This window comes from Neopsephotus bourkii, unplaced genomic scaffold (genome assembly GCF_033783945.1).
Source record: "Neopsephotus bourkii isolate Nb327-2 ecotype Australia unplaced genomic scaffold, CSIRO-AGI_Nbou_v1 NB_1433, whole genome shotgun sequence".
Lineage (NCBI taxonomy): Eukaryota > Metazoa > Chordata > Aves > Psittaciformes > Psittacidae > Neopsephotus > Neopsephotus bourkii.
In genome coordinates, this window is record NW_026901910.1 from 3,528,021 (window position 1) to 3,541,381 (window position 13,361).

General features: G+C 43.8%; 2 long non-coding RNA genes across 2 annotated transcripts in view; both read left to right on the forward strand.

The window, feature by feature from the left end:
* The first annotated feature begins 211 nt into the window (after positions 1–211).
* On the forward strand, positions 212–5,619 carry LOC133220272 (uncharacterized). Its single transcript, XR_009727682.1, has 3 exons — positions 212–394; positions 1,043–1,141; positions 4,945–5,619. It is a non-coding gene; the product is annotated as an uncharacterized LOC133220272 (long non-coding RNA).
* Positions 5,620–9,162: 3,543 nt separating this feature from the next.
* LOC133220419 (uncharacterized) overlaps positions 9,163–13,361 on the forward strand; it is a 78,753-nt gene continuing 74,554 nt past the window's right edge. The window contains exons 1-2 of the long non-coding RNA XR_009727715.1: positions 9,163–10,469; positions 13,199–13,323. This is a non-coding gene — a long non-coding RNA (uncharacterized LOC133220419). The remainder of the gene's footprint in view (positions 10,470–13,198; positions 13,324–13,361) is intronic.

Here is a 13,361-nt window from a genome sequence, read left to right on the forward strand (position 1 = left end):
GCTGCAGGAGCAGCCATCTGTCACACACATGCATTTAGGCTGCAATGACAGTTTTGGGCTTGGAAAGTTAAGTAATTTTCCCACAACTGTTTATTTGGGGTTTTTTTCTTCTATTTTTGTTAACTGTTTGTTGTATTTTAATTCAGAATATAGCCCAGGTCTGTAACTGCTATCAGTTATGGTGGGTTTATCGGCCCTATAGTTTGGGGTTATAGCACAAAAGTGTCTATGTAAGAGGTCAGCACTGTATAAAAGTTGTTAGTAATAAACTAGACACAACGTTTGAGTTTAATTTCAATTTGTTTTCTCCCATGTAGCTGCATGTTGGTGACAGATTGAGAGAGAAGGAATAAATCACAGCGTTGCGACTTAAAGCAGCCCAGTCAAATAAAGGGTATGTATATTTGTTTTCTATAGTTCTCTTTAATTACCTTGTAATTCTTGTGATGCTTACCTTGGTTGTGTTTAAAGGAAGGCTGTTATCTAAAGAAAAGACTAAGGATATGATATTTAGGTGAGGCCAGTCTTAGCCAGTGGAAGTAGAAATGTGACTGTGGAGCTGTCCTTAGCCAGTGGAGCATCGAGAGAGTGGATCGGGACTTCCACAGTAGGAGCCTGGCTCCTCTTAGTCAGCAGAGCCTCTTGCTAAGGCTCACAGCTTCTGTGTTAGGACGCTCTGCTTCTCTACAGGTAAGGCATTTGCCTAAAGGTCAATAAGAAACTGGAGATCCCTACCTGTACCTCTGCTGATTTCAGCAGACGAACACTGGAGAAGTAATGCCACCCTGATCTCAGGTGAGAGGCACTGGTTCTTGATCAAGTTGTACTGACAAGCATGTCCACTGCTGTCAGCTGGACTCTCATGCCCTTACCAATGTGCTGAAATACCTCAGTTCTCCAGGCCTAGACTGACTTTCTATTTAGGCATATATCAGGTTTCCAGCATGCGAATAGAGCTAGGCTATCCAGCAAGCAATGACTCAGTAAAATGCAGACATCACATCTAATTCCACTACTGAGTGTGAATTTCCTTCTCTTTCAGGATCTACCAACACCGGTGAAGTCCCTTCTGTGAACCACACAGCAGAAACTGAGTTGCTCCTTCCCACTGGCAAACAGCCTAAGGAGGAGCTGTTTATAGGTGAGATGTTCAGCATCAACAGAAGCAATTAGCTTTTTGCTCCTTTCTGTTAGAAGGACCTTATGAATTGTGAATTGAACTGATAATTAAGAGCTCAGCAGCTTTATAAACTGTTGCTATATTTGTACAATATTTGTACCAAGGTACGATGAGGCTACACCGTATTATACAAGCCCATTGCGTTTGCATGGTTATCTTATTTCTCCTTTCTCTCTTTCTATTCTGTGAATTTTTATTCTTTGGATTACCTCTTGCTACATCTTTTGATCTGTTGCAGCTAAAATTGATCTCACCTGTGCATTTAACACTGTAACTTTAAAGGCATTCCTGTGTTTCTAAATGAATATCAGTATGGTGCTGGCACTGTGTGGGGCACTGAAGGAGAATGAAGACCGGCGGGGTGGACTCAGTGTTGAATAATCATGTAGCATGGAGGTAATTCAAAGAACTAATCAGAGACAGACATAAAGAGCAGTTATCTTCTGGAACGCAGGAAGTCAGGTAGAATGAAAAGCAAACCTGAAAACAGTGAATCTGTTTTACATCAGTGAAGGCAGAGGAGTCCTACCCAGGATTATTTCGGCCATTGTCAGCGCTCGGTGCTGCAGATAACATGAATTCCATAGCAACGAGTTTTTAACTTGAAGTTCCTGGGTGCAGAGATGCATATTAACGAGCAAATGGACTTGAGTTTCATCGAGATCGTTAAAAAGTATCTTTACTTTATTTTCCACCCACCATCCTGCTCAGAAAATGGACTTCTTTATGAAGTCCTTAATTAAGGATGAAAATTTCATGTTAGACAGATGCTGTCATTTTCTTCCTACCCCTCCAGCAAAAAGCCATGTGTAATGTGCTGCATTGGGCTCGGAGGCTGAAGAAAGGGTTGTTAGTGATAAGCATCTGCAAAACCTGTAACACATGCCCAGGAACTTAGTCAGATGAGTCAGATGTTGCATGGGCCAAGTTTAAGCCCAGAGAGAATGTTACAACACAGGAAGAAACCCCTGAAAATAACAGGAATTGGTACAGTATTTGGGCTGTAAACACAGGTTAGAACAGTCTGGGTATTTGCTTTCATCCTCTCTTATTCTATTTTGAATTCCAATGTTCCTGCTTGCTAAACCACTTTCCATTTCTGCTCTGTTTTACCGTGACATAAGGAGAAGGGATATTTTGGAAGCTGGAAAACTGCCACTTGCACCAGAATGGCATGCCACTAATTTTTGCAGGTTTTTTGAACTGAGCATTGCCACTCTGAGAGCTCTGTCAGCCTCTTCTTCTAGGATTCCCCTCAGAGATCCTCACCCTCCTACAAGGCAGGACATGCCCCTGGTTACAGTCCCTTTCTCTGTAGGTTGTGCCTCCCCACTTGCTTCAAAATTGGGCTCTTTGAAATGAGGAACTGAATAGCCCAAAAGATCAGGCTTGCAAGTGCATCCTTAGCGTAGACAGGATGAAAAATGACTTTGCAGTATGCACTGATGTAGTTTAGCATCATTTCAAGTAAAGGTCAAGCAAAAAGGTCCAACTTTCCATGAGGTTGGTCTCCATGCCAGGTTTGGCTTTGTGGCAGCAAGGTGGCAAGAAACCATGTGTGTAGCATGTGGGCTGGCCTGGAATAGAGGTATTTGTGGCAGTCCTAGCCAGGAACATGCTTGATGACGGACATTTCAGTGGCTGGTGTTGCACAGTAGCTCGTGGTAAAGCAACCTCAGTGGTAGGTATCATGAAATACTACACGGGTCTTGATTTGCAGCTTTGCTTATGCTCTGCTATATATTTGGGTATAGTTCAGCAGGCAAGACAGCCACATTGAGGGACAACCTCAAAATGTGTACAGCCTCTTTTACAGAGGGACAAACAAATCTCACTTCTACTTCTTTATTTTGTCTCCTTTGAGCAGAAATTCGGGCAAGCCATTTAATGTCACCTAGTGAGTTTTAATGGAGGCTTGGAAGAGGAAGAAAAAACCCCTCCTGTGTCCACTTGTTCCCTAGGTACGCCACATTACCCACAGCTAGCCTCACCACTCCCAGCGAAAGTTTGTGTAAGTCCTAAAATAATTTCATTCCACTGGCCCACAAATATTCCCATTTGGTCAGCCTTATATAGAGTAATTACTGTTTAACATGGCACCGCAGCCGGGTCAGGGCTTATTTTGGGTTATGGGTTATAAAAAGCTGCTTGAAAAAAAGAAATGTGTTTGTGGATCTGTCATTCTGAACAAATGGGTCCAGAAACTTGTTAGTTTACTCATTTTCTTTCACTTGTTTTGCTTTAAGAGTCAGCATTCATAACAGCACTGGTGTTAGTACTGAAGGCATCCAGCCATCTCATCCCGGCTTGCGTAGATATGCCTGCACTTCAATTACATGAACTGTAATTGTTGGGTGGGCAGGTTTTGTGGTGATACTGAGTATTGTGGGGTGGCTCATACTCAGCGAAGGGGGTCAAGGTTTAACCAGTGGAGACATGGGAAGTTCATTTTCGTGAGCAGGTGATAGGTGTGATGGGTGGGAAATGCCTTGGCTCTGTGCTCTCCTCCACAGAGGTCTTTGCATTTTATGTGCCTTGAGTGCTGTGCAGAGCAGGCAGTTCATTCCCACACCTGTGATGTGGTGCAGTTAGCATTTTTCCAGACCAGGGCAAGTCCCACATCAAAGATCCTTCTAACTTTACTTACTTTGATCTATACATATATATGCATGTGTCTTATGTTTGTGCATATATGGATAGATATGTCTGTGTAGCTAGAAAAAAGGAACCTATGGCTGCATATATACGTGTGTCATTTCTTATCTGCTACTAAAATACAGGTGTCTCTGTGGGAAACAAGTTGTTAAGCTGTTTATTGTACAAGAGTTCAGGAAGTTGAGAGTATTATATTCACTTACATGGTTTCCCATGCTGGGTTGGTCATTTCAGCTCAATAATTAGTATCCCAGTCTATTTCACAGAAGACCCTGATATTTTTTGTAATCATAGGAAAGAATGCTGCCCATTGGGACAGAGCAAGAGGCTATGGATCAGGAACAAAGGGTTTGGTTGTCCTTTTCTACTTATTTTATGGCCTGGGACAATTCTTAGCACTCTTCTGTGCCTCTATTTAATAGCAAAATGGGACTAGTAACATTGAATTACCTTGCACAGAACTATTTAAAGATGAAATTGAAGTTTCGAGACCTTTTACTAGCCTTTGGCATCAGAGACATAGAGCAGCTATGAGAAGTGTTCCTGTGGTTTGGCTTTATTAATGATATGAACTCCTTGAGAAGTTATATTAGTGAAGTGGAACTGGGAAACAAACCAGAAGCAGATAGGCAGAAACCAAACCCTTTCATGGACACAGTATGCTAAGTAAAGATGGCTGTATCATTGGGGTTTTTTCTTATGAAACAATATGAAATGCATGTGGAAAATAGCTTCATCTCTGTAACAAAAACCAAGCAGACAATTGGTATTTCAATAGTTTTTAAGGCAAGACAAATCTAAAAAGAAATACATTAGAAATGACAAAAATATTTCAAACTGGAAATCTGGGAACACAGGCTGTTGGCTCAGAAATAGCTCTCAGGTTTCTTGGCTCCTTATTCTTCATCAGCTATGCCAGGCAGGTGGTGAATGGCAGCCCTGAGGCCCAAGCCCTTGACCAGAAGCAGTTACCTCATGCTAAGCAGAATCAGGATGGGGAAATAGAGCCATGGACACAGTTTTTCCTCTGCTTTGGTTTGGGCTTTCCTGTCAGGTCATCCATTATATTATTCCTTATATCCATACATTTCTTCTTCCTCTTTTTCCAGGTTGTGCCTGGTGAGTGTTGGAGGTGATGAAGTGCACACACTGTTTGCCTTTCCTGCCAAGGATAGGTACAACGTGGTCATTCAGGACTGAGCATATTGCCAGTACACCTTCCTCCCCAGGTGGCGAAGCGAGCAGTCGAGCACCGTTCTAGTCATAGCAGCACAAGTTATTACACACCAGCTCTGCCTTTCTTTTGGATATTCCCTATATGTTCATGGTAAGAATTGAATTATTTTTCCATCTCCAGCAAATCTAATAGGCCCAGAGAAATGTTTTCGTGTAGGCACTAAGAGTAAGGAGAAAACAGGTAAGATCCCAGGCCATCAGGGACTGAATCTTTTCCATTGTGGGTTGCTTCTTGAGTTCGTCTGAAAGAGCTTTCATTTGATTTAAAAAGCTTTTATTGATTAAAAAAGGCTTTGTTCATAGGCTCTATTTTCTTGAGTGGCTGAAGCAGGCTTAACTCATGACAGGAGCCCTTATTTGAGTTTATTTTCATCATCTTGGTTGGTGCTAAATTTCATGCTTTTCTTCTCCATAAAGGTAACTGGAAAAGAAGCACACGGTTTAGAGATAGAAAAGAAGTGTAGGTTTCCTTCCAGTCCATTAATTTTCTTTCATGGAGCCCTGTACCACTTTGAGTGCACAATTGGGAAGAATCAAAACACAGACATCCAGACCATTACATAAGATCAAAAAGAGAACAGATTTATTTGGAAGCTGGGTCTAATGTATTTGTCCGAAGTCATGGACATTTTTGAGAGCTCAAAACATTCTTCCTGTTCTGCCTCAGGATGAAACTTAGCTCGTATGAACTGGAGAGAGCTCCCAAAATATTTGAAGCCTTTTTAAGTAACCGTAGACCTAATTCAGAGTCCTCACTGAGTGAGGCCAAGCAGGGATTTGAACCTGATTCTTATGCGTGCTCTTTTGTTCTCTTTCCTCCTTTTAATTTGAAGTTCCAGCTTATATTGAAGAAACTGTCCCTGTGGATTTCATAAAACTGGATTTATCCGGGTCAGACACTTAGGATTTTTTTTTTAACTGACCCAGTGTTTTGTGTCCAACCACCCCCCTTCCTGAAATAAACAAATAGATATGACTGTGGAAATTTCCATTAAAAAAATTCCCTATGTTTTGCCTCAGAATTGTATTATTTTCCAGCAGTTCAAGTTCAAACTCTTCCTAACTGGGCTTCTGTATAACATAAAGGACAGCGAGCAAGGGGACCATCCAGGCTAGGAAGATCTAGTATTTAAGGAGAGCATCCAACTGCAGTGGATGGCTTTGCTGGGTTCACTGACCTCTTGTAGTCTGGATACATGTCTATTAGGAACAGGCTAGAAACTGGACTGAGTTCCTTCTGCTGCCAGTCACTTGCAGTCCTGAACAGAAAAGGAAACACCAGTTTTTCTTCCGTAGTCCGGATGCTGACTCACCTGTGTGGTGAAAGAAAATAGCCAAAGGGTTGCTATTTCACCAGTGTCCCAACGTGCCTGGGGTTATTTCATCAGATGCTTTACTTGGGCAAGTTGAACTGCAAAGCTTTAAGGCCTGAGGCCAGTTCAGTAGTTACTCACATTTGGTCATGCTCTTGGTGCCTTGGTGTCTGAGGTCCCTGCCACTGATAAGTGAGTTCTATTTCCCAGTTTGTTTTGAAGCTATTGGCAACAGCTAGTTGTTTTGCATTGGTGTTTCACTGGTGCATGGTGTCAACACAAGCCCATTTTGCTTGTAGTTGGAAACACATTCCAACTCATCTGCCTCTGCCTCGTCTGGCTCCAGGACTTGACCTGATCTGCGGTAGGACCTGGGAGCTGTGCCACTGCTGCTGTATTTCACTGCCCAATAAAGGGGTTTTGGTGGGTTGGGAAGAGCCAGGCTGTCAGGGATGCGCAAGACAGATGAACCCCTATTCCTGAATGCCTGAAGGCTGGCAGTGACCAAGCAGCACTGTTATGGTAGCTGAATGGCATCGGCCATCCTGGTTCAAGCCAGGGAAACTTTCTCTGGCCTTGTGGAGTGTTTCCATGCTCGTTGCCTGCCCTAGAAGCCCCTCAGACCAAATAATGTTCTTAAAGCTTGCTGGGAGAGGGCATCAGTTCAGGTACTGCAGGAAAGAAGATTCTTCCCCTGCTGTATACCTTTTCTTTATGCCCTAATGAGTACCTGAGCTGGGGACGCTGGTTCAGACAGGCTACCAGAAGGGAAGCTTGCTCTGTGCATCTAGATCAGTGCTCACACAGGACACCGATGGTCCTTGAGTCGTGCTGGTTTGCCTGCAAGGTCAGAGTCTGAGCTCATCAGGTAGAGACTGGTCTGAAGTTCAGGAGTAGGACATGCAGCGTCTGCCTTTTGCCTAGAGCTCACTGCAGTGCTGCTTTGCTATCTGTCTGCCATCTACGCTCATCTCTGTGAGTGTGGCCAGGGTGGCTAATCCCTGCTTATCTGAATGCAGAGACATAGGCAGCAAGAGATTTAATGCAAATGTAGCATTGCACAGCCCGTTCCTTCTCACAAACTATTGATTACGTGTCTGATTTGCTCTCCCCTGATAATAGGCCATAGGCAGAAGCCAATAGTGCGGGGAGGAGGAAAACCTGTCATGATCATTCGATGCAGCTGGTGAGCCAATGGGAGGAGAAAGCCTGTGGATTGGGCTGGGAGAGAGCAAGGGTGGGGGAACTGTCTTAGCAACAGCAGAAAGCAACTCTTTCCCCCTCCCACCCTGCAGCCATGCTGGAAAGTTCCTGGTGATGCTCCTTAATGTATTTGTCTTGCTCATGCCAAGTTTGTACGTGATTTATGTGGCTTTGCCGCGTGTGCCAGTTCACCCTTTTCTCCATGGTCTTTCCTTTGTCCGTCCAAGACCAACTCGTGAGCTCAGGGTAAAGGGTTCTGATGCTGGATTCATTGCTGTGCAAGCCCTGAGAACAAAAGGGAGTTTTATACTGTCTTTTTGTGTTTGGTACCTTCCTCTTGACATCTTTCCAAGACAGTCTCTTGTTGAAACAGTTTCTTGCCAGTCTGTTGAGACAGTGGGAGCTGGACACCTTGATTGTATTTTCATCTCTGCTAAGGAGTCCTTATGTGAAGCTGGGTGAATCCCTATCCTTCAAAATCCAGATCACTTTGTCATGTTGCTGGTTTGGGAATTAGAAGAAAAGATTCCTCAGTTAAGCCTTCCCTGTGATCTGTGGGCTGAGAAAAGCCAGTCCAAGGCACCATACTGCTTTGCCTCTTATCTTTCATCTGCCTTACAGCAGGAAATGTTCTTTCTGTCTCTCTGCCTCTCTCATGGTCAATCTCTCATTGGTTTAACCAACCGAAAACGAAAATGGCAGTTAAATTCATCCAAACCTTTTGAACATTTATTGGAGCCAAACACTGGCGCTTTCAACACTTCCTTGAAAATGACCTTCGTTGTCCTCCTCTCACCTGCTGCCTCCTCCTGCTCATAAGCATTCACACGTTTATCTCGCTATTTGCATGCTGATAATAGACATAGATTTTGTTAGTCCTGCATCTGTCGAGACGGCGGGGACAATAATAGAAGCACCGTCGGGACCAATATATATTGGTCTTAGGAGTGTGTCCAATAATGTCTGGGTCAGGGAGCCTTTAACTGCGGTGTCAGGGAATTTAGTCAGCTGTCATCGCTTCTTAATTAAAAATAGCTGAGACTCACTTACATTCCATTGCTGTGTGTTAGCTCATTTGTCATCTTGTCCTCTGCTCAACAGCAAACCCCCTGAACACCTTCAAAACCAGACAATGGGCAGAAATGCTTGCAGCAGGTAAGAAAAGGGAGCAGAGAGCAGATAACCCATGCATAAGCTGATCTTTAGGTTTGCAGGAGTTTAGCAGGATTCAGAGGGGATGGGGATGCATAACACTGCAGTATGAAATGTACTATATGTGTATCTATTTTATATAAATAAAACTAGCCTCTACACAGACATGTGTCAGGAAATAAATCCAACAGTAACTGTCCTGGGGTTACCATAAACTTTCCTCGTGGACAAACCAACTTCTGTTTTTCCATCTTGAGTTTCCAGCATCTTCCCCTGCTCCAGTACTCCCAATGGCAATGTTTTTTCAGGATGATCCAGCCAGACCTTTCCTATGTACATAAGTGATTGGATTCCTAATTCCTCACTAAATGGAGTTTAGTGGTATTTGTGATTGCTATCACCTTCCAGTAGGTTTCACTGATTTATTCCTGAGGGGACAGGGAGATGGGAGGTTACAGGGAGGTTCAGGAGCTGCAGAGGGAAATGAATAACATGCTGTAATATCATTACTGAATGAAAATGCATCTCCCTCCCCCTGCCAAAAAGAAGAATTTATTGTGATTCTAGCTAATGCTTGGAGCCAAGGGACAGTTTTGGCATAGGGAGAATTATTCTGGCTTCCTTTTTACAAGTAAATCAGAGGTGGAAGGGCATTAGACCAACTAACTTCCTGAAGTGGAAGTTGTATCCGGATTAGCATATTTAATTGTCTGTGATTGACCTATCTTCCATGAATTTTGCTAATCCATTTTTGAACCTGTTTATGTGTTTGGCCTCCACAGCATTGGGTGATGATGAATCCCACCATTAAATCACATATTGTTTGAAAAAGTTCATCCAGGATGTCCTGTACAATTCTGTTAATCTGTCCAGTGAGTAAATAGATGGCTGTTGCCAGGGTTTGAGATTCCCTCAGCCAAAATAGGTGATAATTCCCCTTGAGACTACATCCATCCCTTACACTGGAGAAGGGAAGCAGCACCAAACTTCCTGTGCTTCACCACCCATCTTGAGCTGCAAGGGACCAGTGTTTGCTCCCACAGAGCAGCTTCTGCAGTCTCAGTATTAAATGGTGATTCTTCTGACCATGCATAGTTATTTCCCTCAGCGCTGCTTCCCTGCTGACTTGACTGAAGATCCAGTGATAACTGTTGATGTTCTAAGAATGTTGTATTTCCTTTAGAGGGGAAATTCCCATGCAGCTTGTGGGATAGATCCACATTAAGATACTCTTTTCAGTCCGGTCAATTGTTTTGGGTCCAATACAATAAAGCTGTTGGGATAGACAGGGATTTGACTCAATATCATTTGGTGATTTTGAGGTGTGCTGGTACAGAAGCAACAGGTAGAACCTCATCTGAACCCCAAAGCATCAAGCTAAGGAGAAACCTTCCTGTTACTAGAGACGTTTTCAGACTGCAGAATTCTCTATGAAAACTAATTAAGCTCTGATGACTTCAGCTGTATTTTCAGCCTCTGATTAAGGCCATGATACTAATTAAACTCTTGAATTATTAAAAATGCAAATAGTCAGACCTGTGTGCAATAGCAGACTCGCTTTTCCATGCTCTGGGACAGCAGTGGGAATATTTGGCAGGGTCCCTTGTGGTCACAAGTTTTTCTTTCCTTCTTTTTCCTTGTCTCTTTATAAGTGGCTGCACTCCACTTGATGCTGAACTGAAAACTTCAGCTGCTGGGGTAAATGTCTCCAGTGCCTTGCAGCTAGACAAGTAAGTTTGATTAAAACCCAGCAAAGTTTTGGAAGGAGCTCTGGGTTTCGTGACATCCTGACTGTGGCATTTTCACTGAATGGGCTGTTGGGATTGAAATACCATCTAGTCCTTAGAGAGCGAGCCTGCTTTCAGTAGCAAAACTCTTGGAGCTGTGTTTAAGCTGCCTACTTTGTAGTCATAGTTCAAAAGCATGATCAATTATTTAGACCTCTAGCTGTCCTCCCACATCCACTCTCCCTGCTATCCCCTACAACACGCATGCACGTCCAGTTGAGACATCTACCCCAGGAGGTCTGACTGTGGCCTTTCCTTTAGTCCAGGTATGTTTTGGTTGTGGCACTACTCCACAGCAAGGTATCTAAAGAACGTTTGATCTCTTTACTGTCAACATCCTAGCAGGCACGCAGCACCTCTTCTGAGTAATAGTCATCCTTGTGTACAAATACATCTTTTGAAGTAGGATTTTTGTAATCATAAGAAGGGCTCATCTCCAGATAGATAGCCCTGCAGACACACAATTAGCTGGTCATTGAGGTAAGATGGAGTTCTGTAGGCTGGGAGCTGAGCGAGCAAATATTGCCTCTCACTGTCTCACCAGCATTGCTGTGTAGATGCATCATGGAAATGTCTGTGTTTATTGTATTATATAAAGCCATGAGGTCCAGCAATAGCCTGAGTACCACTCCTGCATCACTGCCTATACTCTAGTCAGTCTTCTGGATGCACAGCCCTTCTAGTTGAGGCATTGTCTGTGTCCCATGTAGCCCTTTTGCCTTGCCATTATGGAGGCTCTGCTGGATCTGGCAGTGTTTGCCGCCAGTACCAGCTGGGATATTGGAGGGCTATGCCAGTAGGCAGTCTAGTTATAACTTGCCCAGAGGGAAGTTTCTTTCTAGAGCCTAGTTAGTTCATAATAAAGGCATAAATTAAAAGAAGGTGCACAAGATACTATTCAAACGCAGCAAGTGCATGTCACATGCAAGGAACTGAAATCCTTGCTGGTGTGAAGTGACAGCAATTCATTGGAGTCACTTATCACAGAAATATACAACCCAGTGCCCACAGTGGAGTCCAGTCAATGGCAGGTGTGATGGTGAAGCTATGTAATTTCTTTTGCTTCCCTTCTTGATTGTCCTTCTTGTGTGTTAAAACAAAGAGCAAAGTGGTCATTACTTTACCTATGACAAGTGATGGTTTTTCATCCCCCTGCTCTAATGGGCTGCAGGTGTCTCCCAGCCAGCCCAGGCTAATAAGGACAGACATTCTGGCCACAGGCCAAAATTATACAACTGTCCATGGAGAGAAGAAAAGCAAAGACAAGGGGTGGGGGTGAGGGGGTTGGAAGGAAAGCAAAAGAAAGCATGGGAGTCACTCCATGCTGAGATTTTGTACTTTTGTGTCTCCTGAAGTGAATACATCAGTCAGGAATCAAAGGTTTGCAAAGTCATTCAGCCCCTCCAAATTAGAAGGCGAACCATCTGCACGACAGGATGGAGCTCTCCTCAAAGGCTGCAGGCCAGGGCTGATCTCAGTGACACCAGGGTAAGCCTGGAGTATCTCCACCAGAGTTACAACCAGCTCACCCGGGATCTCAGATTCTGGCCTGGTGCATGCATCTTCCTGCCAGAATAACGTTTTGGACCCAGCCCTTTAATGTTGTATCACCATAGTGACGGGCTCCTCTGTTCCAGAGCTGATGAGGAATCACTGTGGGGTTGTCCAGTGTTAATTAATCCTTTTTAGGCAAAATTCAAGCTCAGTGGAAACTGCAAAGACAAGGCAACCCATTCAGAGCCCTGCAGCCTCTCACCCTCTTTGATATAAGCAGTATGTCTTGCCCTTAAGTCCCACATGCCAGAGCAAATCCCTTGTGTTTCCTAGAAGTTACAGCAGTGATGGGAAGTCAGTGGGAAGGAAAGATGTGTCGTATGGGAACTGAAGATATACATGTGTCCTTACAGCTTTACAGACAATGCTGTTTGGAAAGACTGGGTTGTCATGCAGGCTTCCCAAGGTGCTGCATTTTTGGGTGTGAGCCAGACAGCAGCCAGGATAACCAAGCACAAAGGAAGAGCTAGGTTTGAGGCACTGGCTGGCTTGAATTGCCCCGAAGCATTGTAACTGATGGTGAGAGATGGAAATCTCCAGAGGTACCAATCTCAATGTTGATTACCTGAATGCTTTGGGGATGTCCCTCACCTAAACTACTTCAGGCAGGTCCCTAAAGTTAGATGTGTCTGGGTCTAAGGGCACATCCATGGGGAGAAAGAGATCCCAAAGTTAGTCCTGACTTCAGTTAGCCATAGCACAAGGTCACAAGGATGCTCTGATCCTGATTGCTAGACTGCTAATCTAAAACCAACCTGACTGCATCTTCCTCTGTGCTGTTCGGGTTTCTGGGTCTGGAATAGCTCTCAGACACAGCTGGAATGCAGATATACTCTTGAACCACATCCTGAAAGATGCCAAAAGACATTACCCAGCCTACCAAAATGGTTTGGGGTCCACGTATCATAGGAGTAGACACATCTGAGGTAAACTTACTTCACTTGATTTAACATGACAAATCCCAACCACCGTTTTCTTCTCCAGATTTGTTTGGAGCTAGGATTTGGTTCAGGCCAAGTGTTTTGTTTTGTTTGTTTATCCAAGATATGGTTTTGGATGCTTAGCAGGAAGGAAAAGAAAAAGCCATAACTGATGGATGTTAATTATGTTCATTTCAGATCTCCTTTTGGCGGCTGGAGGAGAAGGGAATGCCACCGCAAAGGAAGGATTACTGAGGCAAGGTTCACATTGTATTCAAAGGGAACACAAGGGCTGTGCAATACACGTATCACCACCACAACAGGTCAGTCCCTTTTCCCTCGAGTCACTGTCAGAGTTCTG